General features: G+C 41.2%; 1 long non-coding RNA gene across 1 annotated transcript in view; it reads right to left on the bottom strand.

The window, feature by feature from the left end:
- Positions 1-20,672, bottom strand: part of LOC123728785 (uncharacterized) — a 110,515-nt gene that overhangs the window by 50,847 nt on the left and 38,996 nt on the right. The gene's annotated exons all lie outside the window — the stretch shown is intronic.

Below are 20,672 nucleotides of genomic sequence, written 5' to 3' on the forward strand. Positions count from 1 at the left end.
GAGTTTAAAGGTAGACTCAGCGATATGACGTAGATGTAGAAAGTCAACTGCATAGTGGTTTAATTTCCACAACAACTAAGAGCGTTGAAGCATGAGGCTCAACCTATCCTCTGTTTTGGTCCTGTGGCTACTACTCTGTGAACACCGTGAAGTGAACCCATGCATATGCGCAGATACTGTGTGAGAGTGAAGTCCTGCATCTCGCTCATCTCAATATCTGCAGTGCTACTTGTGGCAACATAATTTTGCTGATTCTATCTTTAATATAAAAATCTGCATTAAAGCTGTATTATGTCAATATACTTTTTTACCTTTAACCTTAGTTACGTGTTCCATCTTAAATGTTATAGTAGGTTGACCAACCAAGTATAATCACATCTTTAGTATTTAAAATTCTAATTAAAAACAGAAACGATTCACGTGTAGTTTATATCCACCTGCATGTTAAAAGGGACACTATGCTCTTGTTTAATTAACAAACTGAAATAAAGGGACGTAACAAATAAAATGACAATGCCGCCATTGGACTCTGGAAACTTCACCATCTGGGCGATTCTGGGTTTAGCGGATGCTAGAGAACACTACCTCCCCGAATGCATAGCGCCAATTGTAAAGTTTTGTGGAGGAAGAATAATGGTTTGGCGCTGTTTTTCGTTGTTCAGGCTAGGCCCTTTAGTTCCAGTGAAGAGAGATCTTAATGCCACATTACATTATACAATGACATTCTAGACAATTCTGTGCTTCCGTCTTCGTGGCAACAGTTTGGGGAAGTACCTTTCCTGTTTCAACATGACAATGCCTCGTGCACAAAGCGAGGTCCATACAGAAATGGTTTGTTGAGATCGGTGTGGAAGAACTTGACTGTCCTGCACAGAGCCCTGACCTCAACATTGGAAGCGAAGGTGGGGACCAACTCCATATTAATTCCCATGATTTTGGATTGAGATGTTCGACGAGTACTTTTGGTCATGTAGTGTATGACCACCATGTTGCTTCAATTATTACATGAAATGAGAATGAGATAATGGAGGAATCTGAACAGGAATTTGTTCTTGCTATCATACAGAAACTCTGATTTAGACAACAATACTGAAACATTTTTTTATGTTTTATTTTACCTTTATTTTACCAGGTAGGCCAGTTGAGAACAAGTTCTCATTTACTCATTTATAGCAAAGCAGTGCGACAAAAATACTTACACATGGGATAAACAAATGTACAGTCAATAACACAATAGAAAATCTGTATACAGTGTGTGCAAATGAAGTAAGGAGGGAAGGCAATAAATAGGCCATAGTAGTGAAGATATTAAAATACAGCAATTAACACTGGAGCGATAGATGTGCAGATGAGGATGTGCAAGTAGAAATACTGGTGTGCAAAAGGGCAGAAAAAAACAAAAACAAATATGGGGATGAGGTAGGTAGTTGGTTGGATGGGCTATTTACAGATGGGCTGTGTACAGCTGCAGCGATTGGTAAACATAGTGGTTCTTCCTTTAAAAGTTGCAGTGTACTGCGGCACAGCTTGCGTGGTACCGCAGAATTCGATGGCACGTTACTTAAGTGCCAACCACTGGTACCATTAATGCTAGTTAGTGCTAGTTTGACCACGAGAGGGCATCTTTAAGAAGCATTTGATAGCCTTCAATGGTGGCTGTACTAGAGAATTTAAAAAAAAAATTGTAAGAACATGGGACTGATTAAGAGATGTTGCTTAATTAATTTTATTAATATTATGGTGTTTGTATTCCAAGAAAAATGAAAAACCCTTTGGGTTTCCGTTAGGATGTAACGGAAAATATGGTGCTGTTCAACGTGACGTCGGGAGTAGGCTACAGTACTGGAATATTTTGCTAAAGAATCCAGTGTTGTGCGGGCAGACGGGGGTTCAATACCCTGACGGGGAGGAAGAAATAGGCTGTCCTTGTAAATAAGAATTTGTTCTTAACTGACTTGCCTAGTTAAACAAAGGCTTCACTATGAGCATAACATTTCTACACCCTAATTGTATAATTATAGTCTAACCAATTACCAAAATGGAGATTCAGTCAAAATAAAAATCTCATTGATTTATCAAGACCAGTTCCCATGCTTGTCTCACAGAAGGGCGAAACGATGCTAAAATAGTTGTAGGCTATTGCTTCAAATCCTATTGGGAATACATTTTAATAAATAATACACACCACTTTTAACAGCACATTACTCAACACTAGTGAGACTCATGTTGTCTACGGTAGGCCTACAGTATATTGAAAAATATGACGTGACTCTACGCCAAAAATTACATAGAGGATTGGAGGATTCTAAATTAAAACCAAAAGCTGCCTCATGGGTCTCCCGGTGGAGGCCGACACGGGTATCTGTAGCAACACATTTTGCATTGTGATGCAGTGACTTAGACAGCTGCGCAACTGGGGAGGCCACATCCACAAAGTATGAAAATACAGAGAGGTGTTGGTAAAGGTATATTATCCTGCTAATAGCCCATATTGGGCTATTATAATACTTTACATGGTGTCAAGGTCAGGATAATCAAAACATTTCTTTATTAAAGACTATCAGAAAGTATGTTGGTACTTATTTATTTTCATCCAAAGCCATGAATGAGTGAGTCACTCAGCTTTATGTAGGTGCCGCTACACTATATGACTGTGCCATCAACTTGATAATATATAACGATATTTTGGAGGTTATTTTGTTTTACAAAAAACAAAAATGAGCGATTGTAATCTGAAAAGGCCAAAATAGTATTTGGAAAGGCCAAAACATTCATTTCTGTTTTTAGATGGAGAGAAACGCTGGGCCAATTGTGCGCCGCCCTATGGGACTCCCAATCATGGTCGGATGTGATACGTAATAATAACAATAATACTTTTTGTTGTATTATTTGTTTTGTCTTTTCTGGTGGATTAAAGTGAAATTGCAACCAATCAAATCAAATCAAAGTTTGTCACGTGCGCTGAATACAACAGGTGTAGACAATACAGTGAAATGCTTACTTACAGGCTCTAACCAATAGTGCAAAAAAAAAGGTATTAGGTGAACAATAGGTAAGTAAAGAAATAAAAACAACAGTAAAATGATAGTTGAAAAAAGCAGTAGCGAGGCTATATACAGACACCGGTTAGTCAGGCTGATTGAGGTAGTATTTACATGTAGATATGGTTAAAGTGACTATGCATATATGATGAACAGAGAGTAGCAGTAGTGTAAAATAGGGGTTGGTGGGTGGCGGGACACAATGCAGATAGCCCGGTTAGCCAATGTGCGGGAGCACTGGTTGGTCGAGCCAATTGAGGTAGTATGTACATGAACGTATAGTTGAAGTGACTATGCATATATGATAAACAGAGAGTAGCAGCAGCGTAAAAGAGAGGTTGGGGGGGCACACAATGCAAATAGTCTGGGTAGCCATTTGATTACCTGTTCAGGAGTCTTATGGCTTCGGGGTAACAACTGTTGAGAAGCCTTTTTGTCCTAGACTTAGCACTCCGGTACCGCTTGCCATGCGGTAGTAGAGAGAACAGTCTATGACTGGGGTGGCTGGGGTCTTTGACAATTTTTAGGGCCTTCCTCTGACACCGCCTGGTGTAGAGGTCCTGGATGGCAGGCAGCAATCACGGTCGGTTGTGATACAGCCAAGCTAACTAAGAAATACATATGATGATAGAATTCCCCCCCTTACCCTCCTTCTAGGCAAGTTTATTGTCCAGCTACCTGCTAATAGCCATAATGACGCTGTACAACGTGACCGTGTGTGTTTGAAAGAGTATTTTCCAGTAAGCAACAATTTGTTTACCTTATTTGTTTAAATATTTCTGTAATTTAGTGATATTTATTCCCATAGTAATTCATTATCGATCCATAACCAAACAAACATTGTCATTTTGAAAGAGTATTTGTATCATTATTTTATTAACGAAAGCATAAAGATGCCATTATTAGTTACATTGTTTTAGTTTGAACGTGCAGACCGGCATTAAAAACAGCGGGAACGTTTCCCTTGTCAGTGCCATTATTAGTGCAATGCCCCTTAATGTGTTGCTCTGTGCGACCCAGTGTGGCGGGGTATCCCATGGGCTAGGTCCGTCTTCTGTGCGTGGCTCTGCGGCCCATCCCATGCCCCCTGCCCTCATGCCTTGAACCTTGCGCGCTTTCTGTGGATACAGCTGGAGAACTGCAAGGCCATCCCATTGTGCGCCACTCTGGAGCCATGACCAATATGACCAATATACAGTTGAAGTCGGAAGTTTACATCCACTTTGGTTGGAGTCATTAAAACTTGTTTTTCAACCACTCCATAAATGTCTTGTTAACAAACTATAGTTTTGGCATGTCGGTTAGGACAATCTACTTTGTGCATGACAAGTAATTTTTCCAACAATTGTTTACAGACAGATTATTTCACTTATAATTCACTGTATCCAGCGGGTCAGAAGTTTACATACACTAAGTTGACTGTGCTTTTAAACAGCTTGGAAACAAACACAACCGAATACTGACACATACATCATGAATGACTCAATATAAATAGTGTATCAATCACCTATTTCAACTGAATCACCTATTTTAACTGAATCCCCTATTTCATCAAAAACAATGACTGTGAGAAAGGAAAAGCAGTGACAGAGACAAAGAGGATGAAACATAGAGATGGAGGTTTGATCAAATAAATGAATATCTACCATCATCTTCACCACAGTGTCCACAGTAGATGAGGATACTCAGCACTTCAAGACAAAGTCATTACAGTACAGTAGTTATACAGTAGTGTATACTACTGTAGTAATAGAGTAGTAATATAACCCAGAGTGCATTTTGCTCATAGACAAACACACAAACACTAATACTACGTCAGTACTTACAGAGTAGCACACAGAGCAAGGTGTTCTCCATTCTGTCCCTCTGACCATCTCTGAACTACAGTTCTTCTGACAAACCCCTCTACTTCCTGTATGATGAGTCTGATTAGATCACACTTCTTTACTGTCACACAGAGAGACAAGATTCTGCAGAAATGTATAACTGTTATTTTCTGAGAAATGTATTTTTATGGTTGGTTTCATTAGCTACATGGCGCCAACCTCTTTATTGGAGGAAAGGAGGATGGAACCAGAATAGAGATGAGATCAGAGCCTGTGGTTTGACATCAGAATGTGCAGAAGTTTGTTTCATGTTGCACTATGCACAGATAGATGGATACATACATACATACATACAGACAGACAGACAGACAGACAGACAGACAGACAGACAGACAGACAGACAGACAGACAGACTCTAATGCTGCTGGCTTTTTCACGCTGAACAGTTTCCCTTGTGTATTAAGAATGGTCCACCACCCAAAGGACATCCAGCCAACTTGACAACTGTGAGAAGCATTGGAGTCAACATGGGCCAGCATTCCTGTGGAACGCTTTTGACACCTTGTAGAGCCTATGCACCAAAGATTTGAGGCTGTTCTGAGGGCAAAAGGCAACACAATATCAGGAAGGTTTTCCTAATGTTTTGTACACTCAGAGAGATAGAGAGATGTGCAGGCCTAGCTAACCTAATTTGTTCCACTGCCCACAAATGGAAATGGTAGCAAGCTTACTCCTCTCATAGTTACAGGGGAGAGGAGGGGGGTATGAATGAGCCAATTAGAAGCTGGAGATGATTAGGTGGTCATGATGGTATGATTAGACCAGATTAGGAATTTATCCAGGACACCGGGATTAACACCACTACTCTTACGATAAGTGCCATGGGATCTTTAGTGACCACAGATAGTCAGGACATCTGTTGAAGGTCCCATCCAAAAGACAGCACCCTACACAGTGCAATGTCCCCAATCAATATCCACACAGACGCGTAGCATCAGCAACAAAAAAGAAAAAGTGTATTGTTTGCATTTCGACTGCATTTTAAAGTAGCCTAATGGGGAGTGTAATGTAGCCTATAGGGACGTGCAATGTAGCCTATAGGGACGTGCAATGTAGCCTATTGGGAAGTGCAATGTAGCCTATTGGGAAGCGTAATGTCGCCTACAGGGGAGTGTAATGTAGCCTATAGGGGAGCGTAATGTAGCCTATAGGGGAGCGTAATGTAGCCTATAGGGGAGCGTAATGTAGCCTATAGGGAAGCGTAATGTAGCCTATAGGGGAGCGTAATGTAGCCTATAGGGGAGCGTAATGTAGCCTATAGGGAAGTGTAATGTAGCCTATAGGGAAGTGGGACATGTGGAGGTGTTCATATTGAAACATACAGTATTTTCATTTTTTAAGGCATCTCGCAAACAGTGTCAGCTGCGTCTCTAGACTATTTTCCTACTGAGCCGACTGCAAGCTGGGGGGGTTTGTTTCACATCTCATGTCCTCGGCCTGTGCCTTTGTGTGTTGCCTAACTGTGTGCTAACAGTAAACGACCTACTACATAACACTATATCAAGCTGAGAGTTGCAATTGGGACATAGCATTCCAAAGATAGTGTCCATTGTCCCCTACAGTTCCTGTGGCTGTGACACAAATGGGGCTTTTTGTCAGAACAAGAAAGCTACCAATGCTTTAAAGAGAAACAGAGTAAATAAGCATCTGATGTCCTGTTTATCTCAAGTCAAGTTCCTTTTTTTGTAAAAGGAGTGGATACAGCAACACTGTGGTCTTTCTGTGATTGGAAAAGATCTGAGGAAGGAGTTTTGTGGATAAAACATATTTGTGCAAAAAGTGAAGTCAATATTGCTTTACCATACCCGGTCATGTTTACATTTTCAGTAGAATCTGTAGTGTTACTACGAGAGGTGGAAAGGTGTCAACGGTTTGACTTCATGGCACATGTGACATTTGTCATTTGGTTTAGGAGCTATTTGGAGGTCAACTGTGTGTGAATGTTCTTGCATTACAGCACAGTTCTGTCAAATGTTCAAAGGAATAACCCAGGAAAGTAGTGATCAGAGTGATAGATTAAATACGACAAGTGAACTACAGTATACAGTATGTTAAAAGAACATTGCCATTCATCTCACTAATAAACACAAAAAGGCCCACACACACAAACAACTGACTTAAGTGGTCCAACCTTTGCTTTGAACAAACAAAAAGTTGCCAAACATATGTAGAATAGAGATCTGGTAGCAGTTGTAAGGGTATAAATGTTAAAGGAGCAAGGCAGGTTGAAGTGCTCAAAGTGTAGATTTATTTACAGGTCTTGTTGATCCAACAGAGAAGATGCCATACAATACAAAATAACAAGGAGAAGCCTAGATTTACAAAATATACACATGCAACAGCCCAAAAGGAATGGCCTCTGTATCAGGCTTAACCTGTCCTATCTACAGGTAGAGGACAAGACTGAGACAAACCAGAGAGGAAGAGTTGAAACGAGACGATAACTGGCCCAAAAATCTTCTTTTTCTCCAGTAGGTGGCGTTTTCAGTATTTTTCGCTTACCAAGCGAGGAGATTTTGTATGGAGGTCATTAAGCGAGTGTCGAGTTTGGTTCATAAAAAATGTGAATGGCTAATTTGCTACTTGTGGCTTATTTGATCAAATAGAAGTTTCGTAATGATTAGGTTGTTACGAGTGTACTGATATAAGTAGGACACATGACATCCCGGAACATTTGAGAATTTTTTTTCTTCAGTTAGATGGTTCTAGAGCTCAACATGCCTTCTCCATGCAACACATTACAGAGATCTGTTACAGTATCTGACAACAGTTGATGCACTGACACACATCTCTCTTTTTGTTGAGTCATGCTAGAATAACACAGTGGGATATATGGATATTTGTAATATGTATTTTAGGGCATGGTGATCAGTGGTGTAAAGTACTTAAGTAAAAATTCTTTAAAGTTCTGCTTAAGTAGTTTTTTTTGGGGTATCTGTACTTTACTATTTATATTTTTGACAACTTTTACTTTTACTTCACCACATTCCCAAAGGAAATTATGTACTTTTTACTCCATACATTGTCCTTGACACCCAAAAGTACTCATTACATTTTGAATGCTTATTAGCAGGTCAGAAAAATGGTCCAATTCTCACTCTTAACATTCCTGGTCATCCGTACTGCCTCTGATCTGGAGGACTCACTGAACACGTTTGTAAAAGATGTCTGAGTGTTGGAGTGTGCCCCTGGCTATCTGTAAATAAAAAAAGTAGAAAATGTGGCCGTCTGCTTTGCTTAATATAAGGATTTTAAAATGATTTATACTTGTACATTTACTTTTGATACTTAAGTATATTTTAGCAATTACATTTACTTTGATACTTTAGTATATTTAAAACCAAATACTTTAAAACTTTTATTCAAGTAGTATTTTACTGGGTGACTTTCACTTTTACCATTTGGGTACCTTTTCCACCACTGATGGTGATACAGTAGTAGTAGTAGTAGTAGTAGTAGTAGTAGTAGTTGTAGTAGTAGAAGAAGTTGCAGTAGTAGTAGAAGTATTATCAAATGTATTTTTTAAAGCCCTTTTTACATCAGCCGATGTCACAAAGTGCTGTACAGAAACAGTCTATGTTATGGAAAGAGCAGGTGTCCTTAATGTTTTGTACACTCAGTATATGTTGTGTATACAAGCTCATTCCCACAGAAAACTGCAGAGGGAAGCAGTACCACCTAGTCAACCATCAGACTCCATTGTGAGACACCTCACAGAGGATATTCAACCATAATTGCAAATCCAAGATCTCAATATCAACAAGGTGCACACTGATCAGTAAAGAGAGGAGAGACTAACATTCTAGAATGCTCCCTTTTTTCTGCACGGTTCTCACAGTGAGAAACAATAGGATTACAAGAGTGTTCTACGCTTTCTTCATTTGATCCAATTCAAAGTTGCCAATTATTTTATAGGATGAGAATTAAGTGGAGTGACTAATCTTAGCTGGTCTGAGAAAACTGATGAGACTTCTCTCCTTTATGTATACATTGGGCCATTTAAAAAGACACCAATCTGTAAGGCTTCTCTCAAGTGTGTATCCGTTGGTGTGTTTTTACATTTCCCAATAGGGAGAAACTCTTGCCACATTAAGAGAAGAAGTAAGGCTTCTCTCCTCTGTGTGTTCTCTGATGACCCTTTTAGCTCAGCTGTTGATAAAAAAACAAAATCTACAGTCAGATCAGTGATAATGCTTCTCTCCTTTATGATTACCTTGGTGTCTTTTTAACTGGGCCAGTCGAGAGAAACTCTTTCCACAGTCAGAGCAGGAGTAAGGCTTCTCTCCCATTGTGTGTTCTCTGGTGAACTTTTAGGTCAGTTGATGTTGTGAAGCATTTTACACAATCAGAGCAGGAGTAAGGCTTCTCTCCTGTGTGTGTTCTCTGATGAACTTTTAGGTCAGCTGATGTTGTGAAGCATTTTACACAATCAGAGCAGGAGTAAGGCTTCTCTCCTGTGTGTGTTCTCTGATGAACTTTTAGGTCAGCTGATGTTGGGAAGCATTTTACACAATCAGAGCAGGAGTAAGGCTTCACTCCTGTTTGTATACGTTCATGTCTTTTTAAGTTTTCCAGTAGAGAGAAACTCTTTCCACAATCAAAGCAGAGGTAAGGCTTCACTCCTGTATGTATAAATGCATGTGTTTTTAAGTGGCCCAGTCGAGTGAAACTCATCCCACAGTCAGAGCAGGAGTAAGAATTCACTCCTGTATGTATACGTTCATGTGTTGTTAAGTCGCCCAGTCGAGAGAAACTCTTTCCACAGTCAGAGCAGGACTAAGGCTTCACTCCTGTATGTATACGTTCATGTGTTTTTAAGTTGCCCAGTCGAGAGAAACACTTTCCACAGTCAGAGCAGGAGTAAGGCTTCTCTCCAGTATGTATAAGTTCATGTGTTTTTAAGTCACCCAGTCGAGAGAAACACTTTCCACAGTCAGAGCAGGAGTAAGGTTTCACTCCTGTATGTATACGTTCATATGTTTTTAACCTCTTACATCTAGACGTTCCGCTAGCGGAACACCTGCTCCAATATCCAATGATGGGCGTGGCGCGAAATACAAATTCCTCTTCCATTTTTCAAACGTATGACTATTTCACAGCATTTTAAAGACAAGACTGTCGTTAATCTAACAACACTGTCCGATTTCAAAAAGGCTTTACAGCGAAAGCAAAACATTAGATTATGTCAGCAGAGTACCCAGCCAGAAATAATCAGACACCCATTTTTTCAAGCTAGCATATAATGTCACAAAAACCCAGAAGACAGCTAAATGCAGCACTAACCTTTGATGATCTTCATCAGATGACACACCTAGGACATTATGTTATACAATACATGCATGTTTTGTTCAATCAAGTTCATATTTATATCAAAAAACAGCTTTTTACATTAGCATGTGACGTTCAGAACTAGCATACCCCCCGCAAACTTCCGGGGAATTTACTAACAATTTACTAAATTACTCACGATAAACGTTCACAAAAAGCAGAACAATTATTTTAAGAATTATAGATACAGAACTCCTCTATGCACTCGATATGTCCGATTTTAAAATAGCTTTTTGGTGAAAGCACATTTTGCAATATTCTAAGTACATAGCCCAGCCATCACGGGTTAGCTATTTAGACACCCGGCAAGTTTAGCCTTCACCAAAATCAGATTTACTATTACAAAAGTTTGATTACCTTTTGTTGTCTTCGTCAGAATGCACTCCCAGGACTGCTACTTCAATAACAAATGTTGGTTTGGTCCAAAATAATCCATCGTTATATCCGAATAGCGACGTTTTGTTCGTGCGTTCCAGAAACTATCCGAAATGGTAAATCAGGGTCGTGCGCATGGCGCATTTCGTGACCAAAAAATTCTAAATATTCCATTACCGTACTTCAAAGCATGTCAACCGCTGTTTAAAATAAATTTTTATGCAATTTATCTCGTAAAAAAGCGATAATATTCCGACCGGGAATCTCCTTTTCGGTAAACAAAGGGAAAAACACAAAGACGGGGGCGGCCAGTGCACACGCCTAAGCCCACAGTCCCTTGATCGGCCACTTGAGAAAGGCGATAATGTGTTTCAGCCTGGGGCTGGAATGACGACATTCAGGTTTTTCCCGGGCTCTGAGAGCCTATGGAAGACGTAGGAAGTGTCACGTTAGAGCAGAGATCCTTTGTAATGGATAGAGATGGCAAAGAAGTTCTAGAAATGGTCAGACAGGGTACTTCCTGTACAGAATCTTCTCACGTTTTGGCCTGCCAAATGAGTTCTGTTATACTCACAGACACCATTCAAACAGTTTTAGAAACTTTGGAGTGTTTTCTATCCAAAGCTAATAATTATATGCATATTCTAGTTTCTGGGCAGGACTAATAATCAGATTAAATCGGGTACGTTTTTTATCCAGCCGTGAAAATACTGCCCCCTAGCCATAACAGGTTAAGTCACCCAGTCGAGAGAAACTCTTTCCACAGTCAGAGCAGGAGTAAGGCTTCACTCCTGTATGTATACGTTCATGTGTTTTTAAGTTTCCCAGTCAAGAGAAACTCTTCCAACAGTCAGAGCAGGAGTAAGGCTTCTCTCCTGTGTGTATTCTCTGATGAACTGTCAGAGACCTTGATGTCGTGAATCTCTTCCCACAGTCATTACAGGGATACAGATTCTCTCCAGTGTGTGTTTTAAGGTGTATTTTTAGTTTTGATAGAATTGGGAAAATCTCCTCACAATGTGGGCAGTGGTGAGACCTCTTAGCTCTGTGATCTTCCTGCTGTTGCTCTCTGGATGTAGAGAATGTCTCAACATGGTCTCCAATCTCCTCCTCCTCTTCTTCATCTTTAATGTTGACATTCAGCTCCAGTGTTTGACTGCAGTCCTCCAGCGTCACTGATGCCATCTCTGGATCCTGCAGTGCAAACTGGGCTCCACTGTCACAATCAGGACCCAGTGACTGTAGGTTTGGACTCAGTGTGGAAGGAGAGAGGCAGGCTGGGATTGTCCTCACTGTTGACGTTACCGACCTCAGACTTAATCGGCAATGAGTCGGCAATGTGGGCAGTGGTGAGACGTCTTAGGTCTGTGATCTTCCTGTTGTTGCTTTCTGGATGTAGAGAATGTCTCAATGTGACAGTTTGTTGCACGAACAAAACAAATATTAGCCTGCAAGGCTCTTGATCCAGGAGGGGATTATCTGCTGTTACCAAGCGAAAGAAGGCTCCGGTCTCTTCTCGTTGTGTGTTTGTCATCAAACACCACGTGACTGGGGGACTACCAGTCATTAGTAGTTGCATAGTTCATACACATTGTTTCATATTTGGTCATTTTAAAACCATTGTTGGATTTGACATTTTGAACATTGAGAGATTAAATTAATGATAGAGAAGAAGCATAGAATATTAGCCAGATAGTGTTGGAATGTGTTGAGGGACGGGAGGAGAGCACCGTGTGAAAGACAGATGGACATCTGTGGATTAGGTGAAGGAGGTGAGGTCAGATCCCCTGAAGGGAGTAATAAGGGTTTGGTATCCTGTTACTCTTTTCCTGTAGAACCATAGAGTGTACGATTTGGAGAGAAGGAGGAGAGTTTTAAGTGGGATATATATATCTGTGATAGGAGAAATGTTGGGTTGTCTGAATTACAGCTCTACAGAACCCTAGGGAACAATTAAACTGGGTTAAAGCTTCTCTAGTGTCCGTGAGTTATTTAGTAAAAATAAGAACCTGAATGAGGATCAAATGACATAATACCTCAATCCAGGCCCTGCAGTGCCTAGCTCCACTCCCATTCTCCAGGCGCTTTCATTTGTTGACTTCTGTAACCATAAAAGCCTTGGTTTCATGCATGTTAACATTAGAAGCCTCCTCCCGAAGTTTGTTTTTTTCACTGCTTTAACACACTCTGCCAACCCGGATGTCCTAGCCGTGTCTGAATTCTGGCTTAGGAAGACCACCAAAAACCCTGAAATTTCCATCCCTAACATTTTTCCGGCAAGACAGAACTGCCAAAAAGGCAGAGTTGCAATCTACTGCAGACAGCCTGCAGAGTTCTGTTTTACTATCCAGGTCTGTGCCCAAATAATTTGAGCTTCTACTTTTAAAAATCAACCTTTCCATAAACAAGTCTCTCACCGTTGCCGCTTGTTATAAACAACCTTCTGCCCCCAGCTGTGCCCTGGACACCATATGTGAATTGATTGCCCCCATCTATCTTCATAACTCATAGTTTTAGGTGACATAAACTGGGACATGCTTAACACCCCGGCCATCCTACAATCTAAACTAGATGCCCTCAATCTCACACAAATTATCAATGAACCTACCAGGTACAACCCCATATCCATAAACACGGGCACCCTCATAGATATCATCCTGACCAACCTGCCCTCTAAATACACCTCTGCTGTCTTCAACCAGGATCTCAGTGATCACTGCCTCATTGCCTGGGTCCGTAATGGGTCTGCAGTCAAACGACCACCCCTCATCACTGTCAAACGCTCCCTTAACCTGTTGGGGATAGGGGGCAGTATTTACACTGCCGGATAAAAAACGTACCCGATTTAATCTGGTTACTACTCCTGCCCAGTAACTAGAATATGCATATAATTATTGGCTTTGGATAGAAAACACCCTAAAGTTTCTAAAACTGTTTGAATGGTGTCTGTGAGTATAACAGATCTCATATGGCAGGCAAAAACCTGAGAAGATTCCTTACAGGAAGTGGCCTGTCTGACAAGTTGTTGTCCATCTTGGCTCTTTTTATTGAAGACTGAGGATCTTTGCTGTAACATGACACTTCCTACGGCTCCCATAGGCTCTCAGAGCCCGGGAAAAAGCTGAATGACGTAATTCAAGGCCCAGGCTGAAACACACTAGCGCGTTTGGCAAGTGCTCTATCAGAGGGCCTTTAGACTGAGGCTCGTGCATGAGGGGATAGCATGCTTTTACTTTCTCTCTCGTTGAATGTAAACAGGCTTTGCCGGTCGGAATATTATCGCTTTTTTACGAGAAAAGTGGCATAAAAATTGATTTTAAACAGCGGTTGACATGCTTCGAAGTACGGTAATGGAATATTTAGAATTTTTTGGTCACGAAATGCGCCATGCTCGTAACCCTTATTTACCCTTCGGATAGTGTCTTGAACGCACGAACAAAACGCCGCTGTTTGAACATAACTATGGATTATTTGGGACCAAACCAACATTTGTTATTGAAGTAGTTGTCCTGGGAGTGCATTCTGACGAAGACAGCAAAGGTAATAACATTTTTCTTATAGTAAATCTGACTTTGGTGAATGCTAAACTTGCTGGGTGTCTAAATAGCTAGCCCTGTGATGCCGGGCTATCTACTTAGAATATTGCAAAATGTGCTTTCACCGAAAAGCTATTTTAAAATCGGACATATCGAGTGCCTAGAGGAGTTCTGTATCTATAATTCTTAAAATAATTGTTCTGTTTTTTTGTGAACGTTTATCGTGAGTAATTTAGTAAATTCACCGGAAGTGTTCGGTGGGAATGCTAGTCACATGCTAGTCACCTGCTAATGTAAAAAGCTGTTTTTTGATATAAATATGAACTTGATTGAACAAAACATGCATGTATTGTTTAACATAATGTCCTAGGGTTGTCATCTGATGAAGATCATCAAAGGTTAGTGCTACATTTAGCTGTGGTTTGGGTTTATGTGACATTATATGCTAGCTTGAAAAATGGGTGTCTGATTATTTGTAGCTCGGTACTCTGCTGACATAATCTAATGTTTTGCTTTCGTTGTAAAGCCTTTTTGAAATCGGACAGTGTGGTTAGATTAACGAGAGTCTTATATTTAAAATGGTGTAAAATAGTCATATTTTGGAAAAATTGAAGTAATAGCATATCTAAGGATTTGAATAACGCGCCACAGGATTCAACTGGCTGTTGAGTAGGTGGGACGCAAGGCCAGGGTGTTACATTGGGCGCGCATTCTATGTTCCTTTCTCTATGTTTTTGTATTTCTTTGTTTTGGGCCATGTGTGGCTCCCAATCAGGCACAGCTGAAGCTCGTTGTTGCTGATTGGGAGTCACACATAAGGAGCATGTTTTTCCTTTGGGTTTTGTGGGTAATTGTTTCTGTTAGTGTTTGCACCTGACAGGACTGTTTGGCTGTCAGTTTTCTCGTTTTGTTTTGTATAGTGTTCTTTCTGCTATTAAATATTCAATGATGAACACTAACTCCGCTGCACCTTGGTCTACTCCCTCCTAAGACAGCCGTTACAGAGCATCAGCTGTCAGAGCAGTTTACAGATCGTTGCACCTGTACATAGCCCATCTGTAAATAGCCCATCCAACTACCTCATCCCCATATTGTGTTTTTTGTTGTTGTTCCTTTGCACCCCAGTATCTCTACTTGCACATTCATATTCTGCACATCAATCACTCTATTACCTCCCTAATCTTACCTCATTTGCACACACTATATATAGACTTTTACATTGTGTTATTGACTGTACGTTTGTTTATTCCATGTGTAACTCTGTGTTGTTGTTTGTGTCGCTCTGCTTTGCTTTATCTTCGCCAGGTCGCTGTTGTAAATGAGAACTTGTTCTCAACAGGCCTACCTGGTTAAATAAAGGTGAAATAAAAAAAATTAAAAATGCTTGTAATGCTTTATTATAAAGGTGCTTTTTATGGTGAAAAAATAGCTTCAGCAGTGACAATGAAACAGAATTAGAGCTCTTTGTTTTCTGTAAGGGCTATATGTTCCAGTTAACAACATTTTAAGTTGCCCTACATCCCATGGTGTATAGACAAGTTTAGATGCACTACTCGGTTCAGCATGCAACAAGCTCCACTTGTGTAAAAATAGTAATCTACATTTCATATAATGAAACTGAGATTGACATAGCATGTGGCTCCCTTGTTCTCTTAAAGAAGGATTATTAAGCCTGGAGACAATTGAGACATGGCTTGTGTATGTGTGCCATTCAGAGGGTGAATGGGGACGACAAAAAATGTAAGTGCCTTTTGAACGGGGTATGGTAGTAGGTACCAGGCACACCGGTTTGTGTCAAGAACTGCAAAGCTGCTGGGTTTTTCACGCTCAACAGTTTCCCGTGAGTATCAAGAATTGTCAACCACCCTAATGACATCCAGCCAACTTTAAACAACTGTGGGAAGCATTGGCGTCAACATGGGCCCAGCATCCCTGTGGAACGCTTTCGACACCTTGTAGAGTCCATGCCCTGAAGAACTGAGACTGTTCTGAGGGTGTTTTGGGAGAATGTATACTTATTTCTGTACTGTATGTGTGTATTTGTGTATAAATGTAAATTGATTGTGGGTGTGTGTGTGTTGGCTATTCAGAGTCTCTCTGCTCCTGAGTCTAAATTCTGGCACACGTCTGTCAGCCAATCAGATCACTGGGCTGTCGACATGCCTCGTCCCCGCCCCTCAACCCTTCCTAAAACACACAAGGGCATGAGTCTCTCAGTCTCTCCCCCTTTCTTTCTCTCCGCCCTCTATCCCCCCCTTCTCTCTCTCTTTCCCTCTTTCTCTATATGTACACTGCTCTAAAAAATAAAGGGAACACTAAAATAACACATCCTAGATCTGAATGAATAAAATAATCTTATCCTGTTATGGCTAGGGGGCAGTATTTTCACAGCCGGATAAAAAACGACCCGATTTAATCTGATTATTACTCCTGCCCAGAAACTAGAATATGCATATAATTATTAGCTTTGGATAGAAAACACTCCAAAAGTTTCTAAAACTGTTTGAATGGCGTCTGTGAGTATAACAGAACTCATTTGGCAGGCCAAAACCTGAGAAGATTCCATGCAGGAAGTGCCCTGTCTGACAATTTCTTGCCCTTCTTGATTATCTCTATCCATTACAGAGGATATCTGCTGTTACGTGACACTTCCTACGGCTCCCATGGGCTCTCAGAAGGCGGCAAAAAGCTGAATCGTGGCTTTGCAGGCTCTGGTTGAAAAAAAGTAGCACGTTTTGGTAGTGGCTGGTTACAGTACTGTGAGACTCAGGCGCGTGCCCGCGTCCACCCCATGCTGTTTTCTTTCGTCTGTTTACCTAAACGCAGTTTCCCGGTCGGAATATTATCGCTTTTTTACGAGAAAAATGGCATAAAAATTGATTTTAAACAGCGGTTGACATGCTTCAAAGTACGGTAATGGAATATTTAGAAATCTTTTGTCACGAATTGCGCCATGCTCGTGACCCTTATTTACACTTCGGATAGTGTCTTGAACGCACGAACAAAACGCCGCTATTTGGATATAACGATGGATTATTTTGGACCAAACCAACATTTGTTATTGAAGTAGCAGTCCTGGGAGTGCATTCTGACGAAGACAACAAAGGTAATCAAACTTTTGTAATAGTAAATCAGAGTTTGGTCAGGGCTAAACTTGGTCTGTGTCTAAATGGCTAGCCGTGATGGCTGGGCTATCTACTGAGAATATTGCAAAATGTGCTTTCACCGAAAAGCTATTTTAAAATCGGACATATCGAGTGCATAAAGGAGTTCTGTATCTATAATTCTTAAAATAATTGTTATGTTTTTGTGAACGTTTATCGTGAGTAATTTAGTAAATTCACCGGATGTTTGCGGGGGGTATGCTAGTTCTGAACGTCACATGCTAATATAAAAAGCTGGTTTTTGATATAAATATGAACTTGATTGAACAAAACATGCATGCATTGTATAACATAATGTCCTAGGGTTGTCATCTGATGAAGATCATCAAAGGTTAGTGCTGCATTTAGCTGTGGTTTTGTTTTTTGTGACATTATATGCTAGCTTGAAAAATGGGTGTCTGATTATTTCTGGCTGGGTACTCTGCTGACATAATCTAATGTTTTGCTTTCGCTGTAAAGCCTTTTTGAAATCGGACAGTGTGGTTAGATTAACGAGAGTCTTGTCTTTGAAATGCTGTAAAATAGTCATTTGTTTGAAAAATTGAAGTTTTCGGATTTTAGAGGAGTTTGTATTTCGCGCCACGCCCATCATTGGATATTGGAGCAGGTGTTCCGCTAGCGGAACGTCTAGATGTAAGAGGTTAATAAATACTTTTTTCTTTACATAGTTGAATGTTCTGACAACAAAATCACACCAAAATAATCAATGGAAATCCAATTTATCAACCCATGGAGGTCTGTATTTGGAGCCACACTCAAAATTAAAGTGGAAAACCACACTACAGGCTGATCCAACTTTGATGTAATGTGCTTAAAACAAGTCAAAATGAGGCTCAGTAGCGTGTGTGGCCTCCACGTGCCTGTATGACCTCCCTACAACGCCTGGGCATGCTCCTGATGAGGTGGCGGATGGTCTCCTGAGGGATCTCCTCCCAGACCTGGACTAAAGCATCCGCCAACTCCTGGACAGTCTGTGGTGCAATGTGGCGTTGGTGGATGGAGCGAGATATGATGTCCCAGATGTGCTCAATTGGATTCAGGTCTGGGGAACGGGCGGGCCAGTCCATAGCATCAATGCCTTCCTCTTGCAGGAACTGCTGACACACTCCAGCCACATGAGGTTTAGCATTGTCTTGCATTAGGAGGAACCCAGGGCCAACTGCACCAGCATATGGTCTCACAAGGGGTCTGAGGATCTCATCTCGGTACCTAATGGCAGTCAGGCTACCTCTGGCGAGCACATGGAGGGCTGTGGGGCCCCCTAAAGAAATGCCACCCCACACCATGACTGACCCACCGCCAAACCGGTCATTCTGGAGGATGTTACAGGCAGCAGAACGTTCTCCACGGCGTCTCCAGACTCTGTCACGTCTGTCACATGTGCTCAGTTTGAACCTGCTTTCATCTGTGAAGAGCACAGGGCGCCAGTGGCAAATTTGCCAATCTTGGTGTTCTCTGGGAAATGCCAAATGTCCTGCACGGTGTTGGGCTGTAAGCACAACCCCCACCTGTGGACGTCGGGCCCTCATACCACCCTCATGGAGTCTGTTTCTGACCGTTTGAGCAGACACATGCACATTTGTGGCCTGCTGGAGGTCATTTTGCAGGGCTCTGGCAGTGCTCCTCCTGCTCCTCCTTGCACAAAGGCGGAGGTAGCGGTCCTGCTGCTGGGTTGTTGCCCTCCTACGGCCTCCTGCACGTCTCCTGATGTACTGGCCTGTCTCCTGGTAGCGCCTCCATGCTCTGGACACTACGCTGACAGACACAGCAAATCTTCTTGCCACAGCTCGCATTGATGTGCCATCCTGGATGAGCTGCACTACCTGAGCCACTTGTGTGGGTTGTAGACTCCGTCTCATGCTACCACTAGAGTGAAAGCACCGCCAGCATTCAAAAGTGACCAAAACATCAGCCAGGAAGCATAGGAACTGAGAAGTGGGCTGTGGTCACCACCTGCAGAACCACTCCTTTATTGGGGGTGTCTTGCTAATTGCCTATAATTTCCACCTGTTGTCTATTCCATTTGCACAACAGCATGTGAAATGTATTGTCAATCAGTGTTGCTTCGTAAGTGGACAGTTTGATTTCACAGAAGTGTGATTGACTTGGAGTTACATTGTGTTGTTTAAGTGTTCCCTTTATTTTTTTGAGCAGTGCATATATATATATATATATATACACACACTGTAACCCCCCTGGTCTGAACCAGTAGTTCCAGGTGTTCAAGGCCCTTTCGTTCCATTGACGTAAGTCACATGTCAATCCGTCAGTCAGTCAATTTTAGGTACATAAGCTATATGACCTTACATTCTCCAGGACAGTCGGGACACATCCCATTCCTATTTCATTGTTGTAGAATGTTGTTCCTGTTCTGTTTTTAAGCTCGCTGCTTTTTCTTGAGTTCACCAATCTTTTCACCCTCTCTCTCTGTCTCTACCTCTCTCTCACACACTCTGCCTCTTTCACACACATACATGTACACATACCCACCTGAGGAGTATGTTGGGTGTGTTTGGTACTGTTCCATTAATTTCATTCCTGCCATTACAATGAGCCCATCCTCCTATAGCTCCTTTCACCAGCCTCCTCTGATACCCACACATGACAGGGCTCTACGCTGACCTTTTTTACAAGGAGCAATGTGCACCTAAATTGAAAAATGTAGGTGCAGACAAAGAACTTTAGGATGAAAAATGAGATAATAAAGCCAGAATCCTAGTCCCACAGCAACATATTTAGACGCATATGTGAGGAAAATGGTCGCACTGTAGAGCTCTGCATGACATGGCAAACGCTGCACATGTTTTCCTCCTAGTCATTGACTCTTTCATTCCATCCACCTAAATCATGTCAACCTTTCGTCCAGATTAAAAAAACCTTCTTAATTGTATGAAGTCCAACTAAGCAATCGGATAACAAAAAGCATAAACGGGTGTGTTCAAAAACTTTTTTTCTGCTGTGCCTATAGTTTAGCTTGCCCATATCACCAACCCCCTGTATGGCATAAGGAAAGGGTTCCTGGGTATAAAAGGGGTGTGTGACCAGATGAGACTCCATATTGCCAATTTAACACATAAACACAATTCATTCAAGTTAAGCTCATCGTTCCTTACTTTCATAATATGTTCATAATCACAATATAAATAGCAATATGGCATGATAATATATTCTAAATGGGACAAAGGAATTAAAATAGCACAAATAAAGAATAGTGAATTTGGCTCCAACAGCTTCTACTGAAGAAATCTGATCCCTTGTCATCCTCCTTTATATGTTTGGAATCCTGCCACCAATCCGGTACCCTTTGCTGAAGAAATGATCTCTCTTCTCTGAAATCAGCTG

This window comes from Salmo salar, chromosome 18 (assembly GCF_965601325.2).
Source record: "Salmo salar chromosome 18, fSalSal1, whole genome shotgun sequence".
Classification (NCBI taxonomy): domain Eukaryota; kingdom Metazoa; phylum Chordata; class Actinopteri; order Salmoniformes; family Salmonidae; genus Salmo; species Salmo salar.